The 22,346-nt window shown below is 35.6% G+C and overlaps 1 long non-coding RNA gene across 1 annotated transcript in view; it reads right to left on the reverse strand.

The window, feature by feature from the left end:
• Positions 1-334: 334 nt before the first annotated feature.
• The window catches only part of LOC122145058, a 28,723-nt gene continuing 6,711 nt past the window's right edge, over positions 335-22,346 (reverse strand). The window contains exons 2-3 of the long non-coding RNA XR_006160073.1: positions 18,812-18,921; positions 335-1,573 (exon numbers count right to left, since the gene is read on the reverse strand). This is a non-coding gene — a long non-coding RNA (uncharacterized LOC122145058). The remainder of the gene's footprint in view (positions 1,574-18,811; positions 18,922-22,346) is intronic.

Here is a 22,346-nt window from a genome sequence, read left to right on the forward strand (position 1 = left end):
TAAAATAATAATCATAATGACCCCAAAATGTAACAAGTAAATAAAATAAAATAAAATAAAATAAACATGCAACCTCGTGCTGTTCCAAAGCTATATGCATTTAAAAAAAATGACTAAAATTACTTCATATGGACTAAAAAATTAAAAAATAAATAAATAAATAATTAATGATCCAAAAATTTAACAATAAAATAATAAAAATAAAATAAAATAAACATGCAAGCTCGTGCTGTTCCAAACATGTATGCATTTCAAGAAAATGACTAAAATGACTTCATATGGACTAAAAAATATATATAAATAAATAAAAAAAATAAAAAAATTAATGATCCAAAAATGTAACAATAAAATAAAATAAACATGCAACCTTGTGCTGTTCCAAGCCTGTATGCATTTCTTGTTTCTTTTGAAGACAAATATTTTTTATTTTGAAAAATATTTCGAAGACTGTTGGTAACTTAACCGTTTCTGCCCCCCCTCTTGCCTTACTGTGGAAGTCAATGCCTACTGTCAACCGTTTGGTCACCAACAAATCCTTAAAAACTATCTTCTTTTGTATTCAACAGAAGAAAGAATTTCAGACAGGTTTTGAACAACATGAGGGTGGGCAAATGATGACAGAATTTTCATTTTTAAGTATTAGTTTTAATGCCTTGTCACATGATAACAAATGGATTTCTGCATGTTTATGCTATTGATTTTTTTCCGAAAAATGTTGTTATATTATTAATAATAATTCTTAAACATAAGCCATGAAGTATTTTTTTTTTATACATAATATTGTTTTTTACTTTTGTTTCTCTCTCAGAACAGACCTGTGACCTGTTTCTGGTGACCCACTAGCTGACCTCTGCTCTAAAGATTAAAAGAGTTCAGAAAGGCTGGATCTAACACAAGGCCTTCTGAACTGAGGGAAATCTGCACAACAGCTTGTGAGACAATGAGAAAAAGAAAAAGAGGGGGGAAAAAAGCAAGAAAGCGGGATGGAGCAGGAGACAGGCAGATAACTCATCGATCCTATTGTGGACCTCTTAATGCTCCTGCAGCTGAAGAAAGCAGTCGATCAAATAAACAGATAGCTCTGCGTCAGTGAGATTTCATCTTCATGCATACCTTTCTCTGAGATAACACAGCAAAGCACAAGACAAGTCCTGTCTGTTAAGTATGATTTGTTTTGAGAGATAAACATGTAATGCACTCTTAGTGAGGTTATTCATATTTAGGACTTTTAGGCAGCAGAACATTTTTCAGTGGGGGCCAAAAAAACCCCCAAAAAAACAGAACACATTTAACTCATTTCATTATCAACCATCATGACTAACACTGTGAATGAAAGCTTGTATCCACACTTAATTTTGTTTTACAGCCAAAGTCCTTAATTCAGAAAAGCTGATCCATGATTGAAAGCTACAAAGCAGCTCCAGTTCACAAAACGCCGACTGTCAGATTAGAGACATGTTGAAATCATTGCTGTTGACTTCCACTCCATCCAAGAGTTACATCAAAGAGACGCTGACAGTCCTCATATAGCATAATCCTTGGCAGGTGGAATAAAACAACAGATCTGGCTCAACTGCATGTGGTGAAACAAGAAAGAAAGAGAGTGAAAAAATAAAGTAGGAGAGAGTTTGTGGGGAGAGACAAAATGAGAAAGAAATGAAATATTAGCTCTTACAAGGAGGTGTTAAAAAAAATTATGCATATACACATACACACAGATTTTCTTTGCACACACATACAGACAATAATATGAAGCTAAAACGTCATTTAAACACTCTGCCTCATTTCTGAAGAATGATATTTGATCTATGGGATGACTTACTTTAATTTACAATATTATGAATGTTTGCAATGTGATTTTATCATCTTCACATTATAAATATTATGTTAAATTATTAAGATGGGGGGGGGGGGTATAAGTATGGGCTCCAACTGTCCTAGCAGAATATAAAATAAATGATCAAGACAAAATGTTTACCCAGATTGGTTGGAGAACATTGCTGAAAAATCAAGTGGCATTACTTTGCACACATTCATTGTGAGCCTTCAACCATCACATCACAGACACAGATGAACTGCACAGTCATAAATATATCAGGCCCTCTTGTTTGTCAGCCACATGATAAAGAAGTAGGAAAACTAATCATGACCAAAGGAGTGAAAGGTTATGCTGAAGCAATTAGACCTTGGTGGTGGTCCATGAGTCGGCCCATAAAACAAAAGATCTTAACCAGACACAGAAAGCAGGCACTGAGTTACAGAAGGAGGAAATACGAGTCAAATCATCTGTCACTGCTAAAAAGCATTAAGCTGAGGAGGTCTAAATCTATTTTCACAGTCTGCAAAAAAGTGCAGAAATTAGCTATTTTATATGTGTATATATATATATATATTATATATATATATATATATATATATATATATATATATATATATATATATATATATATATATAGTGCTGAACACAAAAATAACGACTTTATTCAACAATTCCTTTGTCAACAGTCTCCTCTGTGTCTCTCCATATCACCGTATGCTGCATATGCTCTTCTGTATCAAACGCGCCACAAGGATGCACTGTTTCTATCTGTATTTAGCTTTGATTTGAAAGAAAACAGCGTATCCTTGTGGCGCAGCTGATACAGAAGAGCATATGCAGCATTTTTTTTTTTACTTACAAAAAGTATTCTCGTCACTTCATAACATTATGGTTGAATCACTGATGGCAGATGGACTATTCTGACGATGTCTTTCATACTTTTCTGGACCTTGACAATGTAATTTACTTAGCAGTCTATGGGACAGTCACAAGCCTCCCGGTTTTCATCGAAAATATCTTAAATTGTGTTCCGAAGATGAACGAAGCTTTCACAGGTTTGGAACGACATGGGGGTAAGTGATTAATGACAATATTTTCATTTTGGGGTGGAGTATCCCTTTAATGGCCTAAAACATGTTATGTGCATATGATTATGTCTATATTAGCACCATATATCTAGCTTGTAATTGGAAAACCATGTTTCTAAAGGAAGTGAATGATATCAAAGCAAAATGAACAAAACTACAAAATTGAGACCAAAATTACCTCACGTCACAGGCCTTATAAAATGTCACCATTTGGCAATATCAAAAATGTTTTTTGACAAAATAGAATACAGCATTTCAACAGGACTGAGGAGCCATAAAGGGTTTAAATCATTCAAGTGTTCTTTGCTTTTAGCAGTTCCTCACAAAAACTTAATTTTGCATATGATGTACATGAAAATCATGCTATACACTATGGCTTTTATCAATTGTTTGTACTGTATCAGAAGTTATCAAGCCAATAATATGATTCTTTTATTTTATATATTTTGATATTTTATTTAAATCTTTTTTTAAAAAATCACATTTGCATGCATGTGCTAACATGGTTAAAATGAAATAAAGCAGTGATAAAATAAATACATACTACGGTAATACTTTTATTCAGCAAGGAAACAATACATTGACCAAAAGGGATAGTAAAGACATTTATAATGTTACAAACTTTTCTATTTCAAATAAATGCTGTTCTTTTGAACTTTCTAATCATCAAAGAATCCTGAAAAAACAACTTAGAAGTTTGCACAAAAATATTAAGCAGCAACTGTTTTTAACAATGAGAAATGCTTTTTGAGAAGCAAATAAGCATATTAGAATGATTTCTGAATGATCATGTGACACTGAAGACTAGAGTAAAGGCTGCTGACAATTTAGCTCACATTAATACATTTTTTTTGAAAACACATTAAAACAGGTTTTTAACATTGTAATAATATTTAACAGTATTACTGTTTTACTGCATTTTTGACCAAATAAATGCAGCTTTGATGAGCATAAGAGACTCATTTCAAAAACTTTCGTATCAACTTTTGAACAGTGTATAAAATCATTAAAAACTGTCCCAAGAGTAACCAGAGCCATAGTTTATTCTGGGTGAGTTTCCACATAATCCCTGTCAGTTGTGAGGAACACAGTAACATAATCAAACCCTAATACTCAGATGCATTGTAGAAGGTTAGTGACATGATCTCAATTGAAAACATTCCCTTACCTCGATCCATTATATCCCTAATTTGGGTGTAAAACTGAAAAAGGCACTTTGGAGATTTATGTGCTTCTTTGTACTGTTGACTGCCCAGTGTGCAGCCTGTTAAGAGTGACTGGACAGCCTAGCTAAGATTTTTTAACACACAGCACAAACACCTTTAATCTGCCTCACAAAAAAAAACAAAAAAAAAACATCACAGTTACTTGTTTGCTTTAGATCTGGCCTCCACACATGGAGAAAGCATAGAGGGCAATTAAAAACACACTGTATCCCTGCCGGTGGCCTTTTGCACTGGCAATGGCTTCCACACTTTTAAGCAGGGTGCGTCTGCAAAATAGATAAAGCGTTGTTTAGCTTCTGTTACACTTTGCCCACCATCAAGCAGAAGTTACACATCCTGCCACTTGAAGCCGCCCTCTGTTTATTTGCTTATATAGCTTGGTAGGAGGCCATTCATTTGGTCGTTTAGACTTTGATTGCCACCTGCACCTGTCTCAGACAATGTTGTTTGTTACAAAGTCTGCTACTTCATTCGGAGCTGCAGGGGAACATCTGATGGGCGGGGAAGCCTGAAGTGAGGGATGACTCTCTGTTCCACAGCTTTTCTCTCTCACTTACCGGTCTGTTTGAATCAGCCTTTGCACAAAAGATGGAGTAAGTGGCCATAGGGTAATTCTATACCGCATTTATCTCCAAATGAAGCAGCAGGATAAAGTGAGTCATTTGGTTCAGATAAACAAATTTGTGCAAACCTCAGCTCTGCCCAGCTCTGGCCTCAAATGTGTATTACAATACAATATAGTAAGTACCGAATGTAAACTACTGGTAGTGAATACTGGTTGTATGTATTTTAAGAGAGTGATTTACACAGTGTAAGCCATTTAATCCAATTTTTGAAGTGTGTGATCCTTAGTTCTGAGTCTTAATCATACTTTCTAATCTTAGTCCTACTGAAATATGATTATCGCATAACCACAGTACATGAAAATTAAAATGATCTGGTCTATTTCATACAATTCTACATCATTTCCACCCTTTTTACATGCCTTCTACATCACTTCATATTTGTTTTTGTCTGTATGCATGCCAATTTCTTTAAAAAAATAATTAAAATAAAAAGGTAATAAACTATAATTCCAACATTATATCTCGCAATGTTATACATATCACAATTTTAACCTAATTTCTTGAAACTGCAACTTCATATCTCACAGTGTAACTCCTTTTTTATTCAATTACATGCTTCATTTTTTACTCTGGTGAAAAGGGTTTTCATATGTCTGACAGCAAAAAGCAGAGGGCCATTTTATATTAACCAAAATATTTATTGCAGCTGCAAAAAGTGGTTATTTTCCTGGCAACATAATTGTGATATGTAAGTGGAACGCAAGTAAGAACAGGTCTGTTTTGTTTCTTTCATGGTAAGCCACGCCATGCTATGCCTGAGTGCACAAATCATTCTAGTCTTCCATGAGAGCCCAGCTATCTAGTGCAGGAAGACGCTATAATGACATCTAAATCAGTGATTCTCAATGACTGCTGTTGTTTTAGCATTTGACTTGCTTCTGTTTTACTGCCAGACCACTTTTGGATCCGGATTTTCCTCTTCAGAGGCCAACAACATGCACCAAATGTTTCACATTATCGGTGTGAAAATCCCCCAATTCTTTCGCTTTTTTTCCTTACAAGTCCATGCATCCGTGGAAACTTGATATTTCATATTTCATTCTGGTTTGTGGATGTCATCACGAGAGACGCTGGTTCACATGCAACCGGCCGCCCCAGTCCTTTGATCAGCCTGACCACAACTAATTACGAATGGAGAACAACTGAAAGAAATATCAAGAGATTTCATGGGAATTGGCACAATGGCCCAAGCTTCCTAATTCCGAACGGTCACTGAATGTTCATTGAAGAGGTAATAATGTGTCTTTTCAAACAGCGTTATGGTGTAAAATATAAAAGAAACAACACCAGTTGATGATCAAGTATGCATTAAAATACATTTATCAGTGCCAAATAAACATCACATGACACAACAATTAGATTCTGTTTTAAAAAACGGGTTTCAGATTCAAATTGAAAGTGACCATACTACAAAGATGATCTGTCGAATGTGACTATTTGAGCTTATACCATGTTGAAACTTTGACCAGGAAAGGCGAACATATGTGATTCAGAGCATTCAAAATAAATACATGCAGCTCTGGAAAACAATATCCCTGAGCTGAGATATCAAGGGAAAGATGTAAAAGGAAATTTAAAGCAGCATAAATGTTCTGAGTGTTTAAGAGTGGTGCAAAGGTCCCAGGGGTCTCATCTGGCAAAGGCCTTTGTTCACAGGGCAGGATGTATCCAGCAGGATAGTTTACTTTCCATAAGATTCCTCATCTCAGATGTGCTCCATTGTATACTTGAGTTCCTTATTAGTTTACTAAAAAACTACAAACTACTTTATTTGAACACAACTGGGATGCCAAGATTCCTTAGAATGTACCAAATCTAAACTGGAAAACGAGCGGCTGAGATGGCATGTTAGTCCACATAGTTTCTGTGAGGCATTTTTAAAAGGCTACAGATTTTTTTCCAGAAGAGATGCCAGGTCAAGCCTGGTCACGGCAGCAGGTGACTCAAGTGAGGTCATTATGTGGTCATTAGGGTGATTTGAAACCAGCGAGCAACTGCTGGGTTCGGAGGTGAGAGCTGTCACACATCCTGCAGGAGTGTTTTTGTTTTCATTCAGCTTTCTTTTACTTTTCCTAGCAAGCGTGAGATGCACGTTATCTTCAAAAAAGAAAGAAATTAGCAAGACTTCAGACAAGTATTTGGCCACTTTGACTACAGTGATTCACACCGCTTCAAAAAACCCAAGTTTGAAAGAAGGATTTGACATAATTGACACAGCTTAACTGCTGCTTTTGTCATCAGCGTTTCCGTAATAAATTGGTAAATTACAAATGCGTGTCGTACCTTCCATGTCCATATGGATAAATTCAAAGCTTTTATGGATCCATGAAACCCATTCTCCCATGTTTTGGCCGACTTTCCCATTCCATACTGTGATCTTCCTTGATTCATCTTACATCTCTTTCTCTCCTCTGTTTGCAGCAGGTTCACTGCCATAGAAAGCGAACTGTTCCACATTAAATCGTCTCAACTACTTGTCTGATAGCATGCCAGCAGCCAGGAACTTCCCTGCAGGGCTGGAGAGCACCTTGGCCTTGATTCAGCTTCATAATGACTCTGGAACACACTTGGGGTGGTATTTAGAAAGGTATTTTAGAAAACATAGGCAGGATTTTTTTAATATAAAAGTCCACATTTTTGCTCTTATTCCTTCAATTGCCATAAACCAATGTTCTTAAGTGTTAAAGCAATAAATTAAAATGGTCATGATTTACTCACCTTCATGCCATTCTAAACTCTTTTCTTCTATGGATCACAAAAGAAGATATTTGAAGAATGTTTTTTTTCACGTCTTGTGAAGTGATATGATCACTTTAGATGAAGAACAGACTGAAATTTAAGTGTCTACTGGCTGTCAAATCAAATTAAATCAAATCAAATCAAATAATTTAACAACTTTTTTTTATGTTTTTGAAAAGTCTCTTATGCTCACCAAGGCTACATTTGTTTTATCAGAAATACAGTATAAATAGAAATATTGTGAAATATTATTGCAAGTCAAACAACTTTTATATATATATATATATATATATATATATATATATTTATTTATTTATATATATATATAAATTATTAATATTTTGATATACAGTCTTCAGTGTCATGTGATCCTTTAGAAATCATTCTAACATGCTGATTTGGTGCTCAAAAAACATTTCTTACTATTATCAATGTTGAAATGGTTTGTTGAAACCATGACACTTTTTTCAGGATGAATAGAAAGTTCAAAAGAACATTATATATATGGAATATACATATACTTTTGTAACATTATAAATGTCTTTACTGGCAATTTGATCAATTTAATGTGTCCTTGCTGGATTAAAAAAAAATACTGATTTTAAACTTTTGGATTGCATACAAATTTGATTAGCAATGCATCTATCTAACATTAAACTTCTCAAAAATGTCAAAGTTATGTGACACATGAACCAATGAGTTTATTTACGTCATTTTATTTTCATTCATATGTGAATTTGAGCTAATTAGATTTATATTTGAATGAATAAATAAAATCACTGAGCCTAATTTTTTAAGTCGTAATGAATTTTCCATGTAATTAAAGCTCATACAGGGGAGAAACAGATAACAAATTTGAAAAATCTGATGGGCTACATGCCTAATCTTTCAAAGGGTTATCACTGGTTTACACTACTGTCACATGTATCTCAATCACAGGCAGCTGTACAGGCTGTTTTCTATACTTTACTGTATATGGTCATGTGACAAAAATGATGCACAGTTTGCTAGATGAAGAAGGTGTCAGTTTACCTTTTGGCACATCTGACTTCAGGCAATCAGACATAGTAAAACAAAAAACTGTACATGCTGTATATTTAAAAAAATAAATAAATAAAGCATGTGGAACCTTTCTGTGATAAACTACATCTGCGGTTACTCTGCTTGGACACGTGTGACCTTAAAGGTGCTGTATGTAAGTTTTTGACTCTACTAAAGCATAAAAATACAATAATATGTTTGCAGATATTTAAGAAACATGCTAAGTTAACATACTTGTTTATCTGAAAAACAATGCTACAGTCAGTTATTCTCCTTTGAAAATGTGTGTTCCGGGCCAGAATGCCAGTCTCTGTTTTGGTTTGTGAACCCCGCCCACTGACAGTTTACCCACTTGTTTTTCGGCACCCTGGGTTGCCAGTTGGCGGAAAACACAGCGTATTTCATTTCATTCATCGTCAAGTGCAATCATTGCTGTTGGTGTCGTCAATCTGGCAACCTGCGTGTGCATCAAGTATACGGAGGAGGGGCCAAGTGAAGAAAACCCTCTCCAATATTTTGAATATGGACTGCAATACCTAGTTCAGCCACTCGGTGTCAATCCTACATACAGCACCTTTCAGCTAAACTGAGTTCATTCATTCACTAAAATCACCTTGACATCAGCAGGTTAAAAGTAACTACAAACATGTCTAATAAGTTAATCTAAGTTCAGTTTGAGAAAAGCTCCGGCATCATTTGCTTGCAAAACTACTTAAAAATCCTCTAATCGCATTACACAGTACAAACAAAGTCTTATTTCGGCCATGACCTGTATGTATATTCTTCATCATGTTATTTCCTGAGCATCAGCTACAGCTTCTTTGGTTTCCTGGACTTCTGAGAAAGCCTCTTCAACAAGTGCAGCCGTCTCATGCAACACAAGCTTCTAACTACTGTAACCAAGTCAGAACACATGGGCTGATGAGAGCACACTGGATCTGAAAATCACAGAACTATGAAGTTTGTCATGCTAGAAGATTATCAATTAGGGAGTGAAAACACGTGAAGAAACAGAAATGTTGATCGATTAATAACGCTGTGCATGATTTATTAAAAGGTAAATATCCCACAAAGCCAAAACCACCTTTTTTATATCAGTTCCTACACCAAGTGAAGTATATTACAGCACCCTTTCTTTTTTAAATACAGTCGCTGGGATAAAACATGCTGGATAGGAGCAGAAAACATGCCAATTTCTTCAGACAGATGAGTGCATTTATTGACAGTTCTGATTAAAAGTAGCCATGGCTTGAGGTAAAAAAAAATGACTTATGTTCAAATAGCCTCCAGGAATTCCAGTCCAAAGACATGCAAACTAATTTAGTTCTACACAGTTCTACATATAATGGCGAGCCACCTGGTCTTGGTGCTTTTAATGTGGGAAATTTCAAACTCATTCCACTTGGGAACATCAACTGGGGTCCCCAAGACAATGCACCTGATACTAAAAAGAAGTTCACAGGACTCTACAGAAAGACAGATCTCTCCCTTGAGGAAGATCCTCTCCCTCCATCTACAATCCACCAGCACCTCTTAGATTCTCACTTTATCTCATAAAAGCTAGTGAAGTAGGTGAGACTGAGATGGGTCTCCTCAGAGGCATTGACCACCTAAGATAAAGGAAGATTAGGGTTTAGGGCACCTACCATAGCGTTGTCTATGTCCCAACTCACACACGGCACTACTTTGAATATGGTTAGTAATGGAGAAATGGCTGTTTTTTTCTCCACAGACCATGTAACTTGAGGAGGTCGCCGTTTCTGCCTGGAGACATGTTGGATCGAAGCCACAGGTTATTTGACTCTTTCAGACTGAACCTGTAGTTTGTAGCCACCTCTTGGGTCCTTCAACCTCAAATGGGAACTCCATCAAAATATCATCTCTCATATGTCAGAGACACCCTGCTCATTTCGTCAACCCTTAACACCTATGAAACCAAACAGCCTGGATACCTCCACAGGCCTTTATTACTGCGCAGTTTTAAAAAAGATTTGGCCCAAAAGACTCATAAAGATTACAAGATCCATACACCTTTCTACAAAAAGGTGGCAACCAACCCAAAAGTCAATGCTATTATTTCAGCAGGTCTTTCTCAGTCCTGCAGTAACATAACACTACTTTTATTTATCTGGTTAGTGGAAATGCAGAGCACCTGCTCTAAAGAAAAAATCTTACCATTCTGAATCAGTGCTGGTGAGTAACTGAAAGGAGAGACATTGTCACACTGGAAAGACATGAGGGTGAGTAAATAATGACAGAATTTTCACTTTTGGGTGAACTATCCCTTTCTAGATAGCATCATCAGTGTAGGTAGTTATTTTAAATTGAGTAGCTTGTATATAGTTTATCAAACTACAGTTTTTAAGCAGCTTACACAACACTGATTTTCATGTCTCAGAATTTGCCATAATAATCTATTAAGAGAGTGACTGAGGAAAAAAAAAATCGAAAACTTTGAATTACTCAGTATTTCTTACAATATGGGTGGGCTTAGGAGAAAGGTGCAAGTATGCGTACTCATGACACATTGCTGAGGAAGGGGGAGAGGAACCATCAAGCCATCAATAAAATGCAGATCTTTCACATGCAGAAATACCAGACCATCCGTCACACAGCAGGCAGTCGAGACTCATGTGCACATCCTCTAAGCCAAATCGCACAACCATACGGAACATGTGTTCTTAAAATGTGTGACATCTTACCCACACCGCACCTCAAAGTATAGGATTTCAAAGGCCCACTGCAGCATTTATTGTGTCTACCTGGACTGTATATTTTTTCACAAAAGCAGTTTTGTTTTTATCAGCTTGAAAACAGTTTAGACTGGTCTGAACCACGCTTTGTTTAAGCTGTAAACGTGTAGGCGTATGTGTCCTGTCACGTTACAGGTGCTCATTGCGATGATGGTGTGATGATTTAAAGCACTCATAGTATTGAGATAACATCTTAAGTGAGTCAGTTGCAGTTGCGTCTGTATCTTTTGGAATCACATCAACTACAGAATATTATAAGCTACAAGACTGATGGGAAAGATTCTGCTGAATTTCCCCAGGTGACCAATAGAAAGTCTAAATATACGGGCATTAACCCACATTGTATAATAGTGCAGATAAGATTTGATAATATAGCGAGAAATGATACAGAACAGAGATAATGTAAGGTTAGATGGCCACTTTCATTGATCACATGCATCATGGGTGACTGCAATTCTGACACAAAAATGAATGCTCAAATAAGCAAAGTTTAAGATCAAAACACCTCCATCTTGTTAACAGAGGCGTGAATTTTCATCCCTTATGGTCAGAATCTCAGATTTGATCAACAGTTTCTCAGGTAACTTCTCTGATGTGCCAAAATGCAGCAAACAACACCTGCATCAGAAAGTATTTTGCCATGCTTCATTGCTGCGACAGATACCCCATTACTGAAAAAATGCAGGGACTTTCTCAAGAAAGAAAATGGCCAATCAGACACAGAGAAGTGCACGGAGACCAACTCCATCTGTCAAGTCCATGGCCGAGTCATGAACCCTCCTCTTCCTTGAGCTTTGAGCAGTGAATGTGACCAGATATACAGAATAATATGTTTTGTTAATATATTACAATATATTGATTAATACATAAGGAATTGCTGCTTTTATATATTGAAAAATATGTAACAATATATTTAACTATATATTATAATATGTGTAATTTTATATTCAGTAATACATAATACATGTGATAATAGTACTGCATGTGTATAAAAATATTGCACATGTATTTACTCATGCAGCATACACACACACACACACATATATAGACATTTATAATATATTTCTTATATTTCATAATTACTTAACATTATATATGTTTCATATTTTCATATATAGCCCATTAACAACAGCACAAGCACACCTGCAAGTACTAAAGTATTTAGTAAAGAGAAGAGTGCACAGCCATTATTTTTTTAAATATAGTAATATATAGTCTTACTGGTGTTTGGCCAGTCATCAACCTAACCACATGATAAACACATGAAATAACACTTAATTTCAAGATTTACTCTCCTTTAACAGTCAGAAGCAAAGCATGCTGCATGGGAACTAGACATCTGCTGTAAGTCATTATGTGAATGTGTGCATATATGTGTGTACATACATTCACACTTATATGGGAAAATGTATGTGCAACATATGTGCACAATAAAGGATAAAACTTATAAATATTACATTTAATGCTATTTTTTTATTGATTTATATTTTTTTTTTTTGATTTATTGTTTGTGTTTATTTGTATATATTTTTATTGATACATGGTCGTTTCCCACATTTGGAAATGTATTATGTAATATATCACATTGTATTTTGCAGTATATTCACATATATTTTTGTTCTTAAATTATTAATGCCTCCAGGCTTTGAAGATCTCTACATCCATGCATGCAGTGTGTCAGTGGTGGAGGCAGTGTGATGGCATGATGTAATTTTGTTTGTGGATGTTATAGCTGTCTTTGTGTCCTGCGATTCTGTCTACTTTCTCGATTGCCCTGATAGCTGTTCTGGTAGGGGTGCAAAATGTAATTGAGGATCAAAGCAGAAAACACAACAATGATATAAATACAGGCGGTGTTCTGTAGTACTCAGTCAGCTGGTAGATAAGACACATGAGAGGTTTAAAGGCAAAACACTTAAGAAAAAAAAAACTTTTAGCAAAACAACAATTTCAACGCTTTGTGGCAATTTCACTAGTTAATTGAGTCTATAATGACTATGCAATTTTTGAAGGAATAGCAGGCAGTTATATGCAGTGCAATTTTATCAATATTTAAAAAATACAATGCATGATTTGTGTAGCACAATGAGAAAAGCTGGTCTTGCTGATGGTATGGTATGAAAAATGTTAACAGAACATCAGCCATAAATGGGATACATATGCTAAAGTACTTTGGGAGTGATAGAACGTATTCTCTTTCCTCAATATGAGTACAGACTCTGGGGGATTATTAATTCTTCCTAGAGTTCATATTTGGGCTTGAAATGGTCTATAAAAGGCCAAATGATATCAAGCTGTGCTGAGGTATATTTTGTGGCATTCATTTTTGGTTGAAATATACTTATATGAGTTTAGTGAAATGACATGCATGCAAGAGAAATAATTCATTAAAGTTGCAGTGTCTGTCTGTGTGTGTGTGTGTGTGTGTGTGTGTGTGTGTGTGTGTGTTTTTTTTTCTTTTTTAATAGTATTTTTTTTTTTTTTCTCCAAACTATTTTTTTTTTCAGTAAAACCACTACACTGATGTATAACTTTTTATACATTCTGTATGTAAATAAATTGAATATGGCTACAATGAATTATTTAAAGTATACTATATTATTTGATATACTATATCATATTACTATTATTCTGACATAACTGATAACTAGTGGAAAAACTCCTACAAATGAGAGCACTGCAGCACTGGAATCATCTTACATGTTATGTGTTGTTTTGTCATCGGTTACAGTTTATCTTTGAAACAAGATTATAAAGTTTGTCTATACAAATACAGGCAGCCCTTGTTTATGTAACAGACCTTTTTAAGAGGTACATTTTCTTTATCAGAAATCAGTATTTACCAACAAACACAGCTTAGCTGTTCAGTTCATTGTTCAACTATTAAGCTTTTTTTCAAGGATGCATAAATATAAGGTCAAGGTGTCTAACACCTTTCTGAGAAATGTATTTTTACTCCACTGGTAGTTGCAGTAAACAAAAAATAAACAGTAAATATTAAGCATAAACATAATCCAGAGATTTTCCCTTTTTCCCCCTAGCAACTGAGCAACTGTCAATTTAAAAAAAAAATTAAACATTTACATCTTTACATATACAATTCTAATTCTAATTCTTAAGTTCTATTGAAAAACATTGATTTGGTCAACAAATCAAGCAATTACCAATAAACAATTAAATACAAATAAATTATGACATGATAAATATACTAAATGTATGGTAACACTTTACAATAAGGTTAACATTAGTTAACTACTTTAGTTAACATGAACTAAACATGAACAATAATTCTACAGCATTTATTAATGTTAATGTTTTTTAATGTTAATTCTAACATTTACTAATGCATTATTAAAAGCCAAAGTTGTGCTTGTAAACATTAGATAATTAACATTACTAAAGTACCTGTATTATTTAAAAATATACATTTGTTCACTTCCAAAAGCAGTGGTCAATAATGTGACAGTAATCGAATATTTGAACATTTGAGGTTCAAAGTAGGTCCAGTTCTATGTTATAGTAATCTGGTAACTGCCACCTTTGTGCCCTTGAAGGAAAGGCAAAGCTTTGAGTCACTTTGGATGAAAGATTCCTGAACCAAAACAGTTCACGTCATGTCAGCTATTTCAGGAAAAATGACTGTTTTCTTCAAAGTGTTTACTGTGATGTTGTAGGTCTGCCTATTTGCACTTTCCAAAGGGTCACCTTTCTGTAGAAATACAGCACTGTCATTGTGTCAGTTAAGAAATAGCTATAAAAAATCAGTAACAATTAAGAAACTGACAGACCTCATAACTTAAGCATAACTTTTACCATTGTTCAGCGAATTTAAATGGGAATCCACAAGATCAGGAATTCTGTGTGAGGCTGAAAGATTTCACCATACAAACACGTTAAGAGAAACTTGGTTTAAAAGTGACTTCTGTGTGAGCTGTGCATAATGTGCAAATTTTTACCAAAATTTTGCTAATGTGACCATATATTGTGAACATTTAAAAAATATGTGCATTGTGACTTCCCTTAAAATTCCATACAATTTTTACATTTACTGGTTTTTCTCCACAGAATGTTGTTATTTATTGTCTTGCCAGTTCAAAATGCCTTAAACACAAAATAAAATATTTTCTCAACATCCACCTCAGTTATAGTTACAGAAGCCTAGGTTCAAGGACACCGAACAGAAAAAAGCTCTCTATGCCTCTTCTAAAAGCAAACACATCCAGCACATCTCAGAAGTACATTGAATGGAATTGCTATTGACTTGACAGCTTATCTCTTTGGCGATGAGCTGAAGAGGCTTGTTACATGCTTCTGTGACACTTCCAATCAGCACTAGCACTAAAGTGATAGTGAAAGACAAGGAGGCAGAAGCCCAGCCCAGTCACTTTGCCTGGGCCCATTCTTCACAGGAACTGCATCACGCTTTATTCCAATAAAGCCTCGTGAAACAAGAGCTGATTTCTTGCTAAATTCCAACATTAGTCACAGGTCCATATTTCAGGATTAGCAAAGTCTACGGGGAGTAATTGCTGCCCTAGGAACGAATGAGGCCTGCCCGGGTTACCGAACCACTCTATTTAAAGACATTTGTTTAGACATTGCTTTGTTAAAAAAAAAAAGTATTTTTAAGTCACTGGATCAAATGCCACAAATTCCACTCTATGTAGCTGTCAGTGAAACCTTGTGAATGATGCTTGAGGGGCAAACAAACAAAGCAAAAAATTTAGGTAAAGAGGCTTCAGCGTGTGTTGGAGTTGTCTAATGGTTACCTTACAAGAGTTTAATTGTTATCCAAGTACTTGAAAGATCCTATTTCACAAGTTTATATGAGGAGGATCAAGACGGGAGACCTTTCATCACAAAAAGCACTTAAGAGCCGTGCTGATATTTGATAGAACTTGATCACTGTTTAGAAAAAATGGCGCCTGTCTAAGCACTCTTGGATTGGGTTCCTTCATTTCCATGAGCGGATTGTGATTTCTTGGGGGACTTGCATTGACTTGTATTCGATCCCTAAACATTCCAGATCACTCATTCATTCGTTTTCAGCACTGTGCTAATGCTCAATGTTTCTCTTGAGACTGTTAATTCTTAGCAGTTCTACATTAGTATTTTAGGTCCATCCACACTGACATGCTAACATTCTCACAGCATACTCTATAGCTTCACTCCTAAGCATTTTAACCATAATATTTAGTCAGCCCATCTTCTGTGGTTTAACTGTAAATCAGCTCCTGTGACCCACGATTCCTCAGCTCTGCCAGCGCACAGTGAACTCTGTGTGAACTGAGAGTTAATGAATGCAGTGCTAATACACTGTATGGGTATAATGTAGATGTGACAGCTTCTGGGTCTCATGTCACTCCATGCACTACAAGAAAAATATAAGCTATATATAAAAAAGGAAAATATAAAATAGAATGACTATTTTTCTCAAATAATCAAGCACAGCTAATCTGACAAGAGTTTGACAGTTAGCATAAATTATTTCGTAGTAGGATATATCATTAAAATTTGTATTTGACATCTGTGGGCCAGGCAAAAATGTGTAATCTATTTCAGCAGTTTTGGGTGAGTGTGTTGAATGAATGAATGAATGAATGAATGAATGAATGAATTCAGCGATGAATGAATGACTGAATGAATGTTGGGTTGAATTTTATTTAAAGTGGTGGAGTGTGTAATGAATGTGAAAGGATGAGAAGAAGTGTTTGTGATTTTGTTGCTTTGCAGCCTTGAAATGAAGACGGACACAGTTATTGTTTTATCCAGCTGTATTTACTAAGTGCAACTTATACATATACATAAAACATATAACACCATGTCAGAAAAAAAAAAAAAAAAAAAAAACCTGAATCACCGAGCTGGAAAATGACTTGTAAACACAAACAGGTGTAGCGAATCACATTCTCAATGGAACACAAAGCCATTTGACTTTCAACTATGATCAGCTGTGGTCATTTAGGTTAGCTCAGCATTAAAAGAGCTTTCCTGGAGCATTTCAGGCAAACAATCAACTATGGGTGGCAAAGCACTGTCAAAAGATAAAATTGTTGACAGACACAAGTCAGTAGATGGATACAAAAAAATTCAAAGGCTTTATCAATGCCTAGAAGCACTGTGAAGTATATTATTTAGAAGTGGAAGGTATTTGGTACAACACAGACCCTCCCTGGATCAGGACGTCGCTCCAAACTGGATGAAAGAGGAAACCAGGAGGAAATTGGTCAGATAAGCTACCAAAAGACCTACAGCAACTCTGAAGTAGTTGCAGGAATTTATGACAAAGAGTGTTCATTGTGTGCATGTGACAACAATATCACAAATTCTCCTCAAATGTGGCTTGTATGGGAGGGTTGCAAGAAAAAAGCCACTCCTCAAGAAAAAAAGGCCACATGCAGTCATGACTGAGCTTTGCCAAAACACACATTACCGAGGCAGATGAGACTAAAATTTTATAATTTGACCTACAGTAAAGCATGGAGGTGCTGATATCTTCTTATGGGGGTGTTTCTCTGCAGCAGTGACTGGAGCACTTGTCAGGATAGAAAAAAATGGATGGAGCAAAATACCATTATATTCCTGAGAAAAATCTGCTGCCCTCTGCCAGAAAGTTGTCAGTGGGAAGAAGGTTTACCTTCCAACAAAACAATGACCCAAAGCACACAGCAAAACTGGCCAAAAGGTGAATGTCCTTGCATGGTCTAAACAGAGCCCAGACTTCTGTGGAATTACTTGAAGACTGCAGTCCACAAACATTCACCATCAAATTAAACTGAACTTGAGAAGTTTTGCAAAGAAGAGTGGGCAAATATTGCAAAGTCTAGATGTGCAAAGTTACTAGAGACAGAGACAAATCCCAACAGACTGAAGGCTGTGATTAAAGCAAAATGTGGTTAAACAAAATACTGACCCAAGGGGGTTATCTTTTTTTTTCTTTGTTTTTTTCTGACATGTTGGTGTTATATCTTTTATTTGGATGTTATAAGTTGCAAAGTAAAAGTAAATGCAGCTGAATAAAACAAAAACTGTGTCCGACTGCAAAGCAACACATTTTAATTATTTTAAAGGGGGTGATTCTTTTCTATACCCACTGTATATATTTGTTACGTTACATACTTACTATAGTAATGACAGTAAATTACAATTGCATAGTTACAAATAACTAGCCCTAAACCAAACCCTAGGTCTACACTAAGTGCATGTTGTTAATTAATATTACTCAATACTTCTTTTCGTAATTACACTGTAACAAGGACACCTTAAAATAAAGTGTAACAAAACATTGTAGATGGGTTACTTGGATCAGTGACTGGGAAACAACAAGTCAGCGCAATCCTGCATTTGTCACCTGTAATAAATTGTGATGAATGAGAAATAAAAGTAGTGTGTGTGATGGGGCCAATATGATTAATGATAAAATCTTGACAGCATAAACATTGAATCAGACATCTGTGGAGAGCAAATCTGTTGTTATCAGACAATCAGGGGAAGTTTCTCTCTGTTTGAGCACACTTACCAGGTGAAGTTGAGACTTGTAGAGCGCCACGGCCATTGAAAGGCAAGAGAAAAGCTCATAAGGACTGTTTGGAGTTTGGACACATGAGATCTTGCTGTGAGGTGATGTTGCTGCTTGGTGAAAGGAGAGGAAAAGATAATCAGCTTGAGAAGGATGGGGGTACACTGTGTTTGGTTTGTGACTTCATGGATTTGACCCTGACCTGTACATTAGGTCAACTGTTTAAAAGAATCTCATGCAAAGTAAAAGGTTGCACAGTTTACAATTACAACAGACCATTCAAATGCTACACAGAAATAAACTGATATTAATACAGATGATAAGAATTTTTTTTTTTATTTTTTTTTTTACCAATTCTCACTATTAACTCATTGCTTATTAGCATGCATATTGTTAGCATATTGGCTGTTTATTAGTACTTTTATTTATACTGCTCATAGTTTATTTTTAAATAATTTCTAAAATAATTTTATTTATTTTCACAGTTATAAGATTTGCATTCTGATATATCTGTTCGTGCCTTTGATAAACAAGCACTTAGCACTAACTGTAAAGTATAATATTGCAACATAATGCAACATACTGTACTATGCATTAAAAAAGATAATATCTAAATTAACAGTTTTTTTTAAGTGAAAATATTAACATCACTGAATAAACCTAAATACATTAATTTACAACAACAAAACTAAACATTAAATTAGGTAGAAAAAAAGTTCTTTAATATCAGTTTACCACTTTATACAGTGATGTAGATTAGACAAATAAAAAAATATATTTTAAAAACTGAAATAGTAATTTTCTTGTAAAATGTACTCTAATAATCTGTTACGTACAATTTTGAAAATAATTTTTTTACAGTGTATGAGGGAGTAAGTAGTATCAATAAAACAGCAAAAAAAAAAGAGTCTCGAAGTATTTCAAATCTACAAACATTAAACATAACCCATTATTTTATTCTTTAAGCAATCAACCACAGACAAACATATTTCAGATTCAGTAGATAAACACTAATGATAAACTACACAGGTGCACCCACAGCTTGCATTTAGGTCAACAAATGAAGCACAGAATATGAACTCTATCCAAGTCTGTCAATCAGCAGAATGTGGTAGAGAAAGTATTAACTTTGCAACACCTTCCATTGAGAAACACAATCACTCATATCAGTCATATGCCAAATTTGTTTGAAGTGGGTGTTGTTGTTTCAGCCGTATAGAAACACTCCTCTCTTGTGAAGGATGGACAAGTTGCCACTAGCTAGAACATAATTCCACTAGCTAGAACATAATTCTCTTTTTATATTTTGTTTAAAAAAATAAAAAATCACAGTGAATTGAATACCAGCACTTAACACTATAAATAGCCTGCATAGAAACAACTCGCCAATCCAGTGCTAGTTGTTACAAATATTATGCTTGGCCAATCCTTCTTGATAATGTGCTCAGCCCTGATTTTTTAAATATGTCTACAAATAAAAACCGTCTCCAATTCTTAACTTAAATGAATTGTATTGTATGTCACATATATGATTAAATGTCAGCAGCATTTGCTTTTTACTTGAGTTTTTTTTTCTCTGACAGAGCTAGCCACAGCTCACCATACCTAAACCCTGTCAGAATCTCCCATGCATTTATGGTGAAGAGTATATGATTACCTTTTGTGCCAGAACGGTTTTATTATTTTGCACAAGTTGGAGACCATACCACTTGTTTCATTGAAAACAGGTGTCACATTTTACCTCTAGTTTCCATCGAAGGGCAGCTGCCCTGGAAATACTGTTCATCTCATAGATTTAGGGCATTCATGTGTTTGATTTATCAAAAAAAAAAAAAAAAAAAAAAAACGACAGACAATGGGAAATAACATTGTGAACCGATTACAAACTGAAACAGAAAAGGTCTGACTCCACGGAATGAATAACAGCTAAGAACAGCTAACAGCTAATAGCTAATAGCTCATACTGAACTTTATCCTGAATGAATCGGATTAAAAAAAAGAGGCCCTATCATATACTAGTTGTTGCAGGTGAGTGTTTGCAAAGGCCTTATGTCAAATGCCATTCACCTGATGACTTCTCTTCCTGCAACAAGTCATCACGAGCATAAAACAAGGTGAAAAAGTTACATACACACCCGTCCTACACAGCAAAAAACCCTTTATTGTGTTTCCAGTGCTGAAAAATGAAAACAAAGATTTGCCTTCTGAATGCTAACGTGAGAGGGCAAGGACGTATAAAATTATGTCTATGTACATAGGAATCAGAAATTCATTACAGATGGGGCAGCTGTCGTTCTGCCAGTGGCAGCTCAACAAAGCTGAGCGGAATACCTGAACCGTGAGTTTAGAGCGGTAAACACTTAACTTATTCACTGTGCCTTCATATGGCATCTGAGCTTCTGTCAGAAAAAGGCAAGCACTGTTATGTCTACAGTCAATTGAGAGGCAATTACGTGGGGCTAATCTGTCATTACTGCTAAAACGAACTAAGCCCAGAGACATTGTATCAAATCACATGCGTCTGACAAAGCATGCCTGTCAGATAAGCCTGTTGCATACCAATGAGCGCAGCACCTGTGTGCTCAGGCATAGCATGAAAGAGGGAAAAGGTCAATGTTAACTGTATGTGGCATGCAAAAGGCCGACTAGTTCAAGTTGTCAGTGACACAGCAGATCTGTCTTCTTCAGAGTGGTTTTGGTTTACTTGTTACCAGAGTGCATTAGTTTATTAATTGAATTTTACTGCCATGCATTTGGTGTCTTGATGATTCAGTAGGCTCCTTTATGGGCGTCAGTGTTTGGCCCCTGAGAATATGAGACTGACAAATTATTATAGAAAGTCAGGCCAAAACTGTTTCTCACATACCACAGGCTTCATGTCATCCTAAAGTGTTTTGAAAACCTGAGATCTTCACTGATATGAGAAGCTAATGCACAAAACTCCTCCTCTACGGCCTGTATTCATTACATGGTTCAGAACGGCCAAAGACACTGACCAGTCCTGTGCTGTCTTACTCTCTGAAAACAATATCTTAATCCGGCAGAAGTCCTTAGAGGGCTGGGCAGGATGTGCAATTGCTTGCGTTCTTATGCGTGTGTATGTATGGACACTGCAGATGTTCAAGATATCAAGATATTACACAGATTTGTTTTAATTTCTATAGTGTGTGCGCTGACAATTTCAGCATTTACTGTCTCTCTCTCTCTCTCTCTCTCTCTCTCTCACACACACACACACAAACACACACACTTGACACTAAGGGTGCGAGAATAAAGTAGCTCTAACTACTCCCAGATGCCTGTTGGTCGTTGGTGCTAGTCAGGTATTTTGCTGACATCATCCCTCAGGAGTTGAAAGTATTCAGTGTGACAAGTTAAAAACACATTGTGAGCTTAAATTGCCAAGCTCATCGTGATTTGAAGCAAGACAGTAAATTCAACACACTCTTTTCAGGACTCAAGACTAAAGAAAATGACTAGGAAGTCACTTACTCCTAAAATGAAACATTTAGAAATCAAAAGACATTTAAGTTGA

Source organism: Cyprinus carpio, chromosome A5 (genome assembly GCF_018340385.1).
Source record: "Cyprinus carpio isolate SPL01 chromosome A5, ASM1834038v1, whole genome shotgun sequence".
In the NCBI taxonomy this organism is placed as follows: domain Eukaryota; kingdom Metazoa; phylum Chordata; class Actinopteri; order Cypriniformes; family Cyprinidae; genus Cyprinus; species Cyprinus carpio.